Genomic DNA, 16,678 nt, shown 5'->3' with positions numbered 1-16,678 from the left:
CAAAACAAACAGATGGTGTAAATTGGTATATTCCCTTAAGAGAAAATCTAGGAGGAAACTGACAAATGTACCCCTCCCCTTTACTTTCTTCCTATTTATTTTTTCTGTCTTCTCTCCTACCTCCTTAAATGTTATGTGCTGTTGGGTTTAGCTAAGATGGGGGAAAAAGGGACCTCCTGCTGCATTTTGTTCGTTTGATTTGTGAAGTTTTCTATCATTTTACTTCAATAAAAATTAAAATGAAGCACTCAAAATGGAAATGAAGAATGCAGGAAACCTGTTCTGGTTTAAATTAAATTAAATGTGGCTTATAGAAAGAAGAACTTTTTATTGAAAATAGTATAAGGATCAAGTGTAGAGTGTGCATCTGCTAAGCTATATTTTCTCTTTCTATCTAAAAAGACAGGAGGTCGAAGCTTTCCAGACTTACTGTAATATAAATTGAGAAGCAGCTTACTTTATATTATAATAAAGAATTGGCTGTTGAGACTCCTAATTCTTCATGATAAGCAATGGAAAAATCAGGGGTTGCACCGTTTTCATTAGCTGAATGTTTCATGACATAAACCAAAACTTCCAACAGACTCAAATCATTTGAGTGAACCGGCCTTTGCAGATGTGGTTTAAAGGAACAGCCTTCTACTTAGTATAACACGATCATTTCTAGTCCTAAATCGCATAAAATTCATCTACCCCTATATAGCTGGATTTAAAATAGGAATTGAGGGGGAAATATAGAAGTGTGGCTTTGAGAGCTAGTGTGCTGTAGTGGGGACCAGGAGACTTAAGCTCTCTTTCCAGCTTTTCCACTGACGTGCTGGGCAAGGTACTTTATCTTCCTGTGCTTTCTGTACTACTTCCCACTCTTGTCTATTCAGACTGTAAACTCTTGGTGACAAGGGTTGTCCTTTACTGTGAGTTTTTGTACAGCAGATAGCATAAGGGGGCCCTGATCTCAGGCAGGCCTCAAAGCGCTACAGTAATACAACAGATAAATTATAATAACAAAGGACTTATGGCCGCATGCTAATTGTATTATCTTGGTGGACCTTTGACATCATCCAGGGCCATGTTTTGAAACAAGTAAATACATTCCCAGTTGACACAGGCAGTTTATTGTGATGAGAGCTAGCAGAAAAATGTGACTTTTTTTGTGAAAAATTTGTTCCCAGGGTTGGTTGAAAATTTTCTGGGAAAACTGTATGGATGGAAAAATTGGGGTGTGAGGGGTTAGAACCCCCTTCTGGGATGCTATCTGATATACTGGGGTTTCACTGAGTTGCTCCTGCTCCACCAGCCTGGATGCCTGCTCCCTGTTTTGCTGAATTAGGCTCTCCGGCCTCTTGCAGCACAGACAAACACAGGTAGGGCCACGCCCAGCTGCAGACACAGACTAAAGTCAGCTCTGTGTGAGAGGATTCACCCAGCACTCATGTGCATACCCCCTTTGGGGAATAAAATCAAAATAATACGGTCTTGCACTGTATAGAAAGATCTGCACAGCGCAACCTCATAAAAATTCACCCTCTCCCTCAATGTGAAGAGAGATATGCACAACTTCTTGCCTCCCCCCATTAGAAATTGCACAAACTGAGTTTAATAATAAACAAAACAAATTTATTAACGAAGAAAGGCAGATTTTAAGTGATTATAAGGGATAGCAAACAGAACAAAGCAGATTACTGAGCAAATAAAATAAAACACACATACTAAGCTTAAGATCTTAAAGAGACTGGTTTCAAGAAGTAATTTCTCACCCTAAATGTTATTTTAGGCAAGTTGCAGAGTTTCTGTAGCTCAGAGTTCCAGTTATTTCTTCTTACAGACTGGACCCCTGTCTCAATCTGGACTCGCCCCTGCCTTTCCCCTCAGGTTAGTTCCTTTGTCCCTTCAGGTACTTTCAGCAGTCTTTCTTCTTGGGTAGGCAATGGAGGAGAGTCCAGAGTCCCCCTCTCCAGCCTTAAAAAGGGTTTACCTAAGGCAGGAAATTTTGTTTGATCCCCATCTCCCTACAGAGGAAAAGTACCAGTGGATTGCGGCCGCAGTGCCTCAGACACTTGTAGTTTTTATTGCCTCATGTCCCCATTCTTCTCTATGAGCTGGGCTCCCAGCCAGACTACATGTCCCATGATGCACCGTGGCCAGGTCAGGCACCATGCCGGCTCTCCCTACCCCAAAAGGTGAGATGTGCATCATGGGCTATGGCTGCCACCTGTCCAGGTTTTCCTAGGTCCTTTTCTGAGGTAGCCATCCTGGGAAATCTATCAGGGTGCTCAGGACACATTGCCATCTGTTCAGCTTTATGGGCTTAGGCTCATCCAGCATGTCCCATATATATATATATATGTACCTCAGAGGTGGCAACCCTATTATGGCTCTGCTTCTCTTCTGTGAGCAATGGCTCTCTCCATTCCTGTAACACCAAGCCTGGGAAGGGGGAGATGAGGCCACTGCTGAAGCACTCCTTCCATGGATGGGAGAGGAAGGTCAAGAGCCAAAGGAGGAGCAGAGATGGAGGGAAGACAAAACTGATGTGGGGACAGCATTGATGTGGGTGCTGGGGACAGACAAAGGTGGATGCTGGAAGGCAGAATTCGTATGACAGTGAGACAATTAATTGCTGGGATGGGGGAGACACAGAGATAGGGTTGGAGGGGAGGGGACACAGAATTAATGAATTAGAATTTGGGGGTTTGGAGAGAACCTGGAAGCAGCACTGCACATTCAGGCAGCCAGTGAGAAGTCCTGCCATGGGGGCCAACATCACCTTTCCCAATAAATTTGGGAGCATTGGCAGCACTAATTCTCTCTCTCTCTCTTTCTCTCAGGGTATGTCTTCACTACCGGCCGGATCGGCGGGCAGCAATCGATCCAGCAGGCATCGATTTATCGCGTCTAGTCTAGACGTGATAAATTAATCATCGAGCCCTCTCCCGTCGACTCCTGTACTCCAGCTCGGCGAGAGGCACAGGCAGATGGGGGAGCAGCAACAGTCGACTCACCGTAGTGAAGACACCATGGTAAGTAGATCTAAGTATGTCGACTTCAGCTACGTTATTCATGTAGCTGATGTTGCGTAACTTAGATCGATCCCCCACCCCACCCAGTGTAGGTGAGGGCTCACACACACACACATACAGGTGGTGGGCAAGGGGCGTTCAAACATCAAAAGACAGACTGAAAAAAGACAATTTATTCTTTAACAAAGCTCTCATGACTTTGGAGCAAATCTCATGATTTGGGCGACTCTGACTCATGGTTTTCGAACATCTGGGGTTGGCTATATTGATGACTTGCTGTTGACGTCAGATTAATTCAGCCACATCCTGGATAAAGACCTTTAGGAAATAAATCAACTCTCAGACAGTCAATGAGAAGCTGGACCAGTTAGAGAACTGCTAATGCTGCTGGTATTTTGAGATAGTTACAGGTGTGAAGCTGTCCAGTTGCCTTGAAAACATAATCATTAGCTGTGACTTCACTGAAGAGGTGTATCTAGCATACAAATGAAATCACCATGAACATCGAATGGGCCAACTAAATTGTCTGCTGCTGGAATGCTACTGACTTTTTATGATAAATGACACACGTTCGTGCTGTTATTAGGGATACACTGATGAGGGGCCTTCGAGCCTCAAGAAGGAATTATGACTCAGTAAGAATTCCTCCCTATCTCCGCCCTTGCTCTGGGTAGGAAAGTTACTTGCAACTCCTCTTTTCTCTGCTGGCCAATACATGCCACCCAATCCCTGCCTACATAATGGGGAAGTATCAGGCATGCAGCCTCTGCCCACCACTGTGCCCACCCTATGATCAGAGGCTGAGCAGGAATTCCTTATTTACCCTCATTCCCCTGCATGGCAATATAGAACCATGGCATGATCACCCACAATGAGGGAGGATTCAGGCTTGCTTCTTCCGCCATGACCCTCCTGCATTATTGGTGCCAGTCGACGTATCTTAGATCGACTTACCTCCCGTCGTCACGGCGCGGGATCGACGGCCGCGGCTCCCCCGTTGACTCCGCTTCCACCTCTCGCCCTGCTGGAGTTCCGGAGTCAACGGGGAGCACGTTTGGGGATCGATTTATCGCGTCTAGATGAGACACGATAAATCGATCCCCGATAGATCGATCGCTACCCGCCGATCCGGCGGGTAGTGTGGACATACCCCTAGTCCCTTCTCCTATTCCTCTTGCCTTAACCATCTGCCATGCGTAATCCTTGGCAAGTCATCACTTTGGTTCTTTACCCCTCACTTGCTTTGTTTCTTACAAAAGTGAAAGTACTGACAGTTTTCTAGATACACCACAGCAGATCGTTAACAATATCTCAAGCCAAGCTGATGACCCCTTTTCTTTTCCCAGTAAAATGTGTCTCAGTGTTGTCTTTGGCCACCATTATATCTCAGAGTCTGCCCTCAAAGGTAGCCTCATGTGGAAAACGGAGGCGCAAAAGATTGATTTGTCTGTGTGGATCAGTGCGTTTGTATACTGCATAGGGACCTTCCCCAAGAGAAAAAAAAAATCACTTAATAAATTTAAAGGTGAAGACATAAAGCATAAAACTGGAAGTCACTAGCCTTAGTTCATGTAAGACTGATGGAACATTAACCAATTGAACTTTTCCATTGGCCTTAATTAAATTCACCGCCCTATGGAACCTGAGCAATAGAGGACAGAGGGGAAATTGCTATTGGGCTTAAGAAATATGTAGCGCTTACGTTTTTGCATAATATTTCACTTTAGGGCACCAATCTAACCTGAAGTAGCTTTAAAGTTCCCAGACTTGGTGCCTTCTGAATGGTGGAGAATAAACTAATTAAAAAGCTGATGTAACACAGAGAAAAGACTAACAGGCTCCTGTTTAATTCAAGCCCCCTAGCCTTGTGTAAAAACAATTTAAAAATGCAAATACTGATGAACCACAGACAGATCGCTAGGCCTTTAATGTTATTCCCCCTTAAATGTCACAGGGTGAAAAATGCCCGTTATTATTTTAGTCTCCTTATTAAAGCCAGGGCGATACTCTCTACATTTAGCTCTTGAGAGCTTTCTTAGGGGTATACCAATTTACTTTCTGCACTAGTACATGCTTCATAGGCGAACCACGGGGAGGGAAGGAACCAAAATAACGAATCGTATAATTATGTTTTGTCAGGGTTGTTTTGGAAGTAGATTTGCATGTACCGTTCTATGCTCATATTTGTAATAACTAGGGATGCGCATAATATTAGCAACGCACAACATTTGAGGCATTTTTCATTTCGCTGTGAATTGGAAATTGCAAAAATGACACCACTGGGCCCATTTTGGATCATTTTTTTTTTCCATTCTAAAATCATGTGATTATTCTTATTTATGCATAAATAAAGTGCTGCATCATTCTGCGAGGTGCTGTAGAAGCATATAACAAAACCGTAGTCCTTGCCACAGAGAATTTAAAATCTAAGCTTAAGACAAGAGACAATAGGTGGCTATGACAAATTGGCAGAGGTTGGGAAGTAGCGGTGAAATGGAGAGAGGTACAGATTGTGACGTTGCACCCATAATGCTTTATAGAAATATACTTATGAGTGTAAATATGACATAACTGGAATGTGTTTTATGCTAGAGATTCCATGCAACATATCTCTGCAAAGGTTATAATCTACTGAATATATTCATCCCATTTGTATGCATGTATCATTTTTATATCTGAAGTTATGAGCGTTGGCTCTATGCTTGTATTTAAAAAAAAGAAATTTGTTAGTCTCTAAGGTGCCACAAGTACTCCTGTTCTTCTTTTTGCGGATACAGACTAACACGGCTGCTACTCTGAAATCTTGTATTTAAAGTGTTTGCTGTAGGAAGCACATAAGACAGATTTGGTCAACATAGTGTGAAGGGGTTAGTCAAGTAATTGGGAGTACTTAACTAATACTGGACTTTGAGAGACGCCAATCCACATCTGACCTTTCCTGGGAACCTTCAAACTAACATGTAAACAATGGTGTCGGCCTGCAAAAAGCTGAATCATTCATAGACATGTGACTTGCCCAGGTGGCTAGAGACCCCATCTTGTGGCTGTGATGTGGCACAAGAGAAAGACTATATAAGGCCCTGGAAGCCCCTCCATTTTGTTTTCAGCTGGCTCAGGAGATAGCCTCTCCACTCCAAAGAGATGCTTGAAAGAAACTGGAACAAAAGACAGTAACTACGGGGGTGTGAGTGATTGCTGGACCCAGACTAGGAGGAAGTCTAGTCTGTAAAAGAAGCTTATTGGAACATCTCTGAGGGTGAGATTTACCTGCATTTAGTTTCCTGCTGTATTAAGCTTAGACTTGCATGTTTTGTTTTATTTTGCTTGGTAACTTACTTCATTCTGTTTGTTTTTACTTGGAACCACTTAAATCCTATTTTTATATTTAATAAAATCACTTTTTACTTATTAATTAACCCAGAGCAAGTAATTAATTCCTGAGGGAGCAAACAGCTGTGCATCTCTCTCTATCAGTGTTATAGAGGGTGAACAGATTTATTTGGGGTTTGGATCCCATTGGGAACTGGGTACCTGGGTGCTAGAGACTGGAGCACTTCTTAAGCTGTTTTCAGTTAAGTCTGCAGTTTGTGGGGGATCTGGTTCAGACCTGGGCCTGTGTTTATAGCAGGCTAGTGTGTCTGGCACAACAAGGCAGGGTACTGAAGTCCCAAGATGCCAGGGAAAATGGGCTCAGAGATAGTCCCAGCACATCAGACAGCAGTCCCAAGGGGGTTTCTGTGACCCAACCTATCACACAAATACTATGCAGTTTCGCATATTCTTACTGCCAAATTCCTATTTTCACAAAATTTTGGGAGACTATGACAGTTTGGTGGCATGGGGATGGGCAAAATGAACTGGAAACATTTTGTAAGGGATTTTTGTTGTAAAATGTTTCCGGTTCATTTTTGGCCCTGACTCCTGATTTTTGAACCACAGGAACATCAGTCACTTTTGAACCCAAAAGTGGGGTTTTGGGATTTGGGATTTGGGTTTTGGGATTTGCAGTGCTGGGACTACACAAAAATGCTGTGAATATTTCTGATCGCAGGGAAATTAAGGCCCTGCCGACTCTTTAAAACAGCAGGAGATTGTCAATTTGCATAGATCAGGCACAAACCATTAGAAATGTGCAGTCCCCACTTTTAAAGTTAGACGGACAGAAAACCCAAACTGGAGAGCACTGTGTGCATTCCTGTGCCATGGTTACAATTCTTCCTCGTCTCTCCAGCACAAGGAGAGGGTCTGAGATTTAGGACTGGTTGACATTAGCTTAACAGTTAATTAACTCAGACAATGTCAGTGGGAAAGGCAGACATGTCCAGTCATTTAATAGCTGTGCAGAATTAGGTCTCATGAGAGAATGTGGTGGGAACAGTTGAAGAATGAGATTGTTTTGAAATATTTCAGTTCTAGGACTATTTTTTAACTCACGCATCACTCTTAGTGTTCATGAAATTCCCTTGCACTGAGTCCAGAACCCAGCACCAGGAAAAAAACAAAAACAAAACTGGTTGAATTTCCCAGTAGAAAGAGCCTAAAAGCAGTAGTCCACCGGGGAAAGCAGAAGACATGGTAGGCCGGACATACACAAATAAGCTAGAGAGAAAGAAATAAGGAGTCAGATTTTGTCTGCTGACCAGTGCGATATTAATGTTGCATTAAACTGGATGGATTTATTAGTGTTGTGACAGACCCAGACCAGTGGGGTACAGGAGTCTGGTAGAGGGCAAATATACTGGTCACTGGATGAGTAGTTTTCTGTTCCCTGAGTGACCAGAGCAGGGGCTGCACTAGAGTAATCAGGAACCTGCTAGAACAAGTTAAGGCAGGCAGGCTAATTAGGACACCTGGAGCCAATTAAGAAGAAGCTGCTAGAATCCATTAAGGCAGGCTAATCAAGGAACCTGGGTTTTAAAAGGAACTCACTTCAGTTTGTGGGGGGAGTGTGAAGAGCTGAGAGTGAGAGGCACAAGGAGCTGAGAGTGAGCTGCAGGAGGACTGAGGAGCACAAGCGTTATCAGACACCAGGAGGAAGGTCCTGTGGTGAGAATAAGGAAGGTGTTTGGAGGAGGCCATGGGGAAGTAGTCCAGGGAGTTGTAGCTGTCATGCAGCTGTTACAGGAGGCACTATAGACAGCTGCAGTCCACAGGGCCCTGGACTGGAACCCGGAGTAGAGGGCGGGCCTGGGTTCCCCCCAAACCTCCCAACTGACCTGGACTGTGGGTTCTTCCAGAGGGGAAGGTCTCTGGGCTGTTCCCCAACCCACATGGTGAATCTCTGAGGCAAGAAAATCCGCCAATAAGCGCAGGACCCACCAAGATAGAGGAGGAGCGTTGTCACAGCGTGTTAAGGGATGCCAGTCTTCTTAAAACACAGAGAGCAGCTATAACTTCCACAGATAGCACGAGCTCAGAAAAATAATTAGCAATTAGGTTCGTAACATTCACAACAAAAATAGCAATCGGCCAAGGATTGACCCCTAGCTAAATCCAAAATGACCAGGGATTTAACTCCAGCCAATTTTGCTATATTGATTTGATAATGAGTTTTGTAATGCAAACCACAGAACAACTCCCTTGATGAAACACAAACAAATTAAGTGTCCAGTTAAAAAATAAATGCGTACAGGCCTTTTGAAAAGGCTACTATGGAGCTTCCCTTTCCCACAGTGCCTCTGAAAGGGAGGAAGAGGGTCGAAAAGGAGCCCAAGTCTGCCCCCTGGCATCCTGATACTGCACATGTTTACCCCTCATTCTAATGCTCATAACTTTGTTGGATTGAACCCATTTTCCCCCCCAAAATGTAGCAAAATCCACACTGCTCGTGTAAGGCCTGCTTCAACACCGTGTGATTCCATTGTTACTATCCTCTCAGAGATACAGGGCTTATCTACAGGGCGTTTCAGTCTGCGCCAGGAGGGGTGTACATTCTAGTGTGCACTAACTGGCCCTGCTGGTGTGCACTAAAAGTTCCCTAGCATGTGTTACTATAGTTTTGTTTCAAACAGCCCTCTGTTAATGTACACCAGAGAACTTCAATGCACACCAGCAGGGTCCACACAGGCCAGTCAGTGCACACTGGAATTTACTGAGACACCATGTAGACAAGCCTATAGTCCCTCCCCCCCCCTTACAAACCTATGTAGCTTCTGTATTATCTGAGCACCCCACAGCCTCCAGTCTATTTAGCCTCACTGCACCCTTGTGTGGGGTAGGGCAGTGCTATTAGTCCCACTTTATAGAGGTGAAACTGAGGCACAGAGAGGCAGTGACCTGCCCAAGATCACAGAGAGTGTCTGTGGCAGAGTAGGCGATCGAACCTGGGTCTCCTAAGTCCCAGGTCACTAGGCCACCCTTTCTCTGTATACCAAAAGGAGCTACACTGACCTACAACTGAAGTAACACAGCACGAACTCAAACCTGTCTACTTCTGCACAGCTGGCTGGTTAGCTCAGCTGGCAAGAGCAGCATGTTAATACTGCTGAGGTAGTGGGGGGGTCAATCCCCTACGGGCCGGGCCTTTGTGGCCTGGGTTATAGAAAGTCGGACTAGATGATCACAGTAATCCCCTCTGGCCTTGGAATCTGTGAATCCATGTGTCCGTTATCTCCACAAAGAAGAAAGTGCTCGGAATTTTTCCCAATGGGAAAGTGTATATCTGTCTGTTAATCCCTCTGCCTCAAAGTGGTTTGAAGGGATTTCACTCAAGTTAATTAAGTGAATGAATAAATAAAAATCACCGCCAGGCACAGACCAAGCAAGTGCAATATCAGTTCAAAAAGTGAACGTTTTGGAAAACTCTGAGCTGGGGAAAAAGCAGCAGAGGAGGTTAGACTGGAAACTGATGTGCAGCTTTGACGGTAGCATTCCTGTCTGGTGGGATTGCTATAATTTTATCTGTCGTAAGCAATAGTGCTCATGTCTCAGTGGTGGGGAGGCCACTAAGGCATCCTACAATACTGGACATTCCCGTTCTTCTAGGAATGGCAAAGGCCCGCCCCCATTTGTATGAGCCTGCCCTGTCCGTGTGATGTCACATGCCCCGGGTGAGGTCATGCCAGTGGGGGCGGGATCATGTAGGTGGGGACGGAGCAGCATGCTCTTCAAAATGACATCTTCCCTGCCTGATACCAGAAAAAAACAGATCCGGTTTAGCAGCAATACTGGACAAGGGCCAAACCAGACAAAAGCAGGACTGTCCGGCTTCAAACCGGACGAATGGCCTGCCTGCTCTGTGGGCATTGTGTTGGGGGTTCCACTCCCCCATCCATAAGAAAATGAAAACTTGGTGCTTATACCCCCAGTGTGAACAGCTGTAGCGCTCTCTCCTTGCTCCCTCTGCAAAATGTGAGCATTATGGACACCTGCCTAATGACCCTGCAACTTTGTCTTTGGACATGACCTGTAAGGTCTGAGCCTCGCACCAGCAACACAAACTTCCCCTGCATTACTGATTTGTTTTAAATCTCTATGGTTGTTGGCAGGACATTTAGTACGATTGCTTTATGTTGTGTCAGGTTTTTTGGCTTATCAACTGCCTGCAGAAATTCCCTTTCAGGAGTGAATTATCTTTTTCCTCTTTTTTGGGAGATCCAGCGTAAACAGAATCTAGAAGTGTCGTTTCAGTTAATAGGACTATCATCTAGCCAAAAATCAGAGAGACAACAGAAGATTCTGATCGGACCATACACTTGCTGAGGAGTATTGACTTCTGCTGTTTAAGGGCCCAGTCCGAAGCAATGAAGTCAATGAAAAGATCCCATTGACTTCAGCGGGCTTTGGATCAGGCCCTGAGTGTATTCTTAGCAGGCTACCGCTATTGTGTTTACAGCTATATGAATCCATGTGCTTAGCTGGGAAAAAAAAGTGTCTGGATTAGCTTCAGCATTCTCAAATGTCAGTAGGTTTGAAAGCATTAAGCATTTTACGTGATTGTGAGTTCTGAGAACTAGTTCTTTTTTAATAGCTTATAGAGATGACTATGGAGATATAAATAGTGCAAATTACTCATCAATCCCGAAAGAGATGCAGGATTAGAGATAGGAAAATCTAGATCCTTCAAACGGGGAGTAACAGTTTTCTTTTTTTTTTTCTGATTGGAACAAGTAATGCAAAAGGGCCAGTTTGTTAACACTTCTTCACTCACAGTGAATGCTACCTACCGTACACCACTAATAGCCTAACATCCACAGGGGAGGGGGGGAATTCTGTAAATAAGGCTATCATGATCTAGGCCTGCCATTAGGGCCCGGTTCTGGCACCCTTATGCATGCTGAGTAGTAGTATATTGCTTAAAAAGTCCTATTGAAATCCAGGGGGATACACATGGCGTGAAGTACTGTTCAACCCAAGTAAGGGTATCAAAATCCGACTCTCATTTTGGCCCAGCTTCTGCTGCACTTACAGCGAGTAGCTTCTTACTCCACAAGTAGCTAGCTCCTGAAAAACCATATTTATTGTAGGATCAGATTCTTCCACCTTACTCAGGTTGAGTAGTAACTTACTGTGGAAAAAATCAATTAGGCTTTTCATTGAGTATGAAGTATTATTCACTGTGACTCAAGGTGGCAGAATTTGCTCCCGGTTTAACAGAACACCCATAGTAAGAATTCACTGGTATTGTACAAGAGTTAAAATGACAGTGAAAAATGAAGAGCTGGTCCAAAAGCACATGGGGAACCAGCCACTCAGGGGAACAAAGAATTGGCTTTTTGCCCCCAACTTACTTTTCCAAAAATGAAAGGGAAGAGCAGAAGTGAAAAGCTAGATCAAAATGACTAAATCTCAGTGTAGAAAAGTAGATGTGGTTGAAAGTTTTCCACCAAGAGTTTTTTTTTTTCCCCTCCACCCAACACAAAATGAATTTTTCATTAAAATGCCTATTCCCCATGAAATGTCCATTTTCAACATTTTTGGGAGGGGCAAGGAGAGAGTTGTCAAAAAACCCCAAACTGAAATTTTTGGTTTTCATATTTTGAATGAAAACTTGAAACATTTCTAAAAAAAAAAAAACAAAAAAAAACCAACCACCATTTTTTGTCAAACTTTTTCATGGGGAAAAATAAAATGTCCCAACAGCTCTAGGAGAAAGGGCCTTAACGATGGATACAAGGGAGCACCAGACATCTCCAGCAGCAGGGCTCCATAGAGGAGAGGTCTTTAAAGAGGAAAAGGCCAGTTCAGGCAGAAATTTTGATTGCACAGACAGTGAGCCTAGCCGATGTCATGATGGGACATAACGGGAGAGGTGGTCTCTTGGTCCTAGATTACTATCAAGCTCTTCTGCCCTTGAAACAAGACCTGGAGGTAAATAGCTTTTCTAGTCATTATTTATCTACTTTCAAATTCCAACACAATAACATCACCGATAATTAATGGCCAAATTAGAATTCCTACTGAAAATGAAGACTTCAGAAATATTGTTCTGGGCTGTTAGCTGCATAAAAAGAAGACTTAGGGTACGTCTATACTTACCGCCGGGTCCGGCGGTAAGCAATCAATCTTCTGGGATTGATTTATCACGTCTTGTCTAGACGCGATAAATCAATCCTGGATCAATCCCGGAAGTGCTCGCCGTCGACGCCGATACTCCTGCTCCGTGAGAGGAGCATGCGGAGTCGACGGGGGAGCCTGCCTGCCACGTCTGGACCCACGGTAAGTTCGAACTAAGGTACTTCGACTTCAGCTATGTTATTCATGTAGTTGAAGTTGCATATCTTAGTTCGAAGTGGGGGGGTTAGTGTGGACCAGGCCAAAGAGATGCTGCTGCTGGGGAAGATTTTAATCAACCACAGCAGCTGATGAATGAGCCTCTCAGACATTTAAATCAGACCACATCCCTGAGCAGCTTAAAGGGTATTAGAACCTTACCTGTATGTGTCAGCAGCTGAAAGATCTTTAGAACAACATCTGGAGCTCAACCACCAACTGTTTTAAGATACTCGCCATGTCCACTCTCTGTTTATTGCACTCTTGCCTTGTGTGGCTAATCTGGATTCTGTTCGCTTTTCTGTTTTGTCCCACACTAAAGACTTTGTCTCCCCGCACTATCATCTCTATAGGGAAAGCCAAACACAATGTGCTTCAATTTTTTACAGTTCAAAAAATCTTGCTGTAACTGAATGGTGGAGCATTTGGGGATGGATTCTTTATCTTCAGGGATCATGTCTCTAAACTGCTCTCTTTCCAGCTAGCAATAGATCAAACACTTAAGAGGAGTCAGAGTGGTAGCTGTGTTAGTTTGTATCAGCAAAAACAACAAGGAGTCCTTGTGGCACCCTAGAGACTGACAAATTTATTTGGGCATAAACTTTCATGGGCTAAAACCCACTTCATCAGATGCATGGAATAAAAAGTACAGTAAGCAGTATATATATATACGCAGCACATGAAAAGATGGGAGTTGCCTTACCAAGTGGGGGGAGCCAACACTTAAGCAGAGTCCTACCACTGAACAATAGCAACTGCATGTTTCCTTCTTATGTCATCACATTTTTTTATCCCAGTCTAAAGAGACTGAATGTAACAAGAATAAATTTAAACTCCAGCAGAGGAGGCCCGATTGTCCTGTACCTTCTACCAGTTTTACACCAGTGTAACATTGACTTAACAGAGTTATTGTTCACTTGCCCTGGTGTCATCAGAAGGGCCATAGTCCAAGACCCTGCAGTGGATGTGTTATTTCTTGACTTTAGCAAAGCTTTTGATACTGTCTCCCACAGTATTCTTGCCACCAAGTTAAAGAAGTATGGGCTGGATGAATGGACTGTAAGGTGGATAGAAAGCTGGCTAGATCGTCGGGCTCAACGGGTAGTGATCAATGGCTCCATGTCTAGTTGGCAGCCGGTTTCAAGTGGAGTGCCCCAAGGGTCGGTCCTGGGGCCGGTTTTGTTTAATAGCTTTATTAATGATCTGGAGGATGGTGTGGACTGCACTCTCAGCAAGTTTGCAGATGACACTAAACTAGGAGGCGTGGTAGATACACTAGAGGGTAGGAATCGGATACAGAGGGACCTAGACAAATTAGAGGATTGGGCAGAAAAAAACCTGATGAGGTTCAACAAGGACAAGTGCAGAGTCCTGCACTTAGGACGGAAGAATCCCATGCACTGCTACAGACTAGGGACCGAATGGCTAGGTAGCAGTTCTGCTGAAAAGGACCTAGGGGTCACAGTGGACGAGAAGCTGGATATGAGTCAACAGTGTGCTCTTGTTGCCAAGAAGGCTAACGGCATTTTGGGCTGTATAAGTAGGGGCATTGCCAGCAGATCGAGGAACGTGATCGTTCCCCTTTATTCGACATTGGTGAGGCCTCATCTGGAATACTGTGTCCAGTTTTGGGCCCCACACTACAAGAAGGATGTGGAAAAATTGGAAAGAGTCCAGCGGAGGGCAACAAAAATGATTAGGGGTCTGGAGCACATGACTTATGAGGAGAGGCTGAGAGAACTGGGATTGTTTAGTCTCCAGAAGAGAAGAATGAGGGGGGATTTGATAGCAGCCTTCAACTACCTGAAGGGGGGTTCCAAAGAGGATGGAGCTCGGCTGTTCTCAGTGGTGGCAGATGACAGAACAAGGAGCAATGGTCTCAAGTTGCGGTGGGGGAGGTCCAGGTTGGATATCAGGAAAAACTATTTCACTAGGAGGGTGGTGAAACACTGGAATGCGTTACCTAGGGAGGTGGTGGAGTCTCCTTCCTTGGAGGTTTTTAAGGCCCGGCTTGACAAAGCCCTGGCTGGGATGATTTAGCTGGGAATTGGTCCTGCTTTGAGCAGGGGGTTGGACTAGATGACCTCTTGAGGTCCCTTCCAACTCTGATATTCTATGATTCTATGATTCTATGATTTGTGGCAACAGTACAGCTGGGCTGATTTATCAGTTGATTAGGTGCTATAAATTAAATGAACACAGCTTTGAAAACATAGGGCCAAATTAAGATCCTATGTAAGTGGGAACCACTCCATGCACTCTATCTCACAGAGAGTCAATCTGGTTTTGACCCATAAAGTGTTATTGATTTGTAGCACTGTTGATTCTTTGTATGCACCTGAATTTGTTATTTTAAAAGAAAGTTGCTGACGGGGGCAACTTTGGAATCCCCCCAAGGCTATTTAATGCCTATAAGAAATGTCAAGTATCAGAGGGGTAGCCGTGTTAGTCTGGATCTGTAAAAAGAAACAGAGGGTCCTGTGGCACCTTTAAGACTAACAGTTGTATTGGAGCATAAGATTTCTTGGGTGAATGCCCACTTCGTCAGACGCATGACGTTATAAGAAATGTGTCATGGTTTGCTTTGTTAACAAAGCAGTTGTCAGGTCACAGGTACCCAGCAGGGCTATTCAACATCCCTGCAATCAAACCCCAGAATGAAGCAAAATGCTCCTAGCGTCAGGTATTGTGACAAACTCCAATCAATTGGTTGAAAGGCTCAAAATAAAATGTAAATCGAGCTGGGCAAAAAAAACCCAAGTGTGATCCATGAAAAGTTTTTAAAAGTTTTGATTTTTATTCTGGTCTTTTTGAAAGTAAGTAAGTAAGAAAGATGCCAATTTTTTTTTTTAACTTTCAGTTTCAGGTTTTTCTTTTTCTCGTGTTTCCTTCCTTCCTTCCCTCCCCCCTTTTCTTTTTTCACCCTTCCCCCCTTTTATCATTTTTCCATTTTGCCATTAAAATAGGGCAAGAAAGAGGGAATAAAACCCAGAAAAATCTAAAACCTTTTTATTGTTTGGTTTCAAAAAGAAACAAAGAAAAACAAACTGGGAGACAAAATTTTCATTTTCATGGGCAGGGAGGGAAGGTTCTTTTTCTTCTCCTTTTTCACGTTTCAAATGAAAAACGCTGACCGAGCTGTAATCCCAGCCCTTCCAAGGGAGCTGTACTGCCCGAGCGGACTGATGGGGGTGACTACGATTCAGGGAGGCATAACATCTCCCAGAGCTGCTGCTTGTGCACAGGAGAATTAAGCAGATTGTTCCCTCTAATCTGGCAGCTCCACTCTGCAGGTTGGGCAAGGGGAGGGGCCGGGTCACAGCCCTACCTCTTTCCAGCCGCTCTGGTCAGCCTTTCGGTGGGGGAAAGGTGAGCAGGAGTTGGCCTGGAGCTCCCAGAGTGCAGGGACTGAGATTTGGAGTGACCCATGTGCAGCTGCGGAAGGGGGATTGTGTCTTGTTGGTCTCTCCAACCAATCAAACCACACAGGGCAGGTGAGGATAGAGGGCACTTGCAGAATGGCTCTCAGAAGTTTGTAGTGATGATGTTTGCATGTAGCACACAGCAGAGAAGCCTCATGCATTCAAGAGACCTGAGTTCTAGCCCTGGTTCTGAGCTGCTGTAAAATGTTGGGAAAGTCATTTCAGATGCCTCTGTTTACCTTGTCTGTTTCAGACTGTGAGCTCTTTGGGGCAGGGACTGCCTTTTACTACGTGTTTGTACAGCACCAAGTGCAGTGGCCTCCCGATGACCGTTGAACCGTCTAGCTGCTTTTGTGACACAAATACTAAAGAGCCACGATGGCTCAAGGTCCCATTGCAAGGATGTTCTGCATGGACTGCCGCTGCGATTTACTGTCGAGAAAAAGATGTATGTTCATCTTTAATTGGGGTATAAATGTTGGACTGCTCCCCCAGACAATTCAGTGCAATCACACGGAATATTAA

Source organism: Malaclemys terrapin, chromosome 2, assembly GCF_027887155.1.
Source record: "Malaclemys terrapin pileata isolate rMalTer1 chromosome 2, rMalTer1.hap1, whole genome shotgun sequence".
Classification (NCBI taxonomy): Eukaryota; Metazoa; Chordata; order Testudines; family Emydidae; genus Malaclemys; species Malaclemys terrapin.
Note: the sequence above shows the minus strand (reverse complement) of the source record.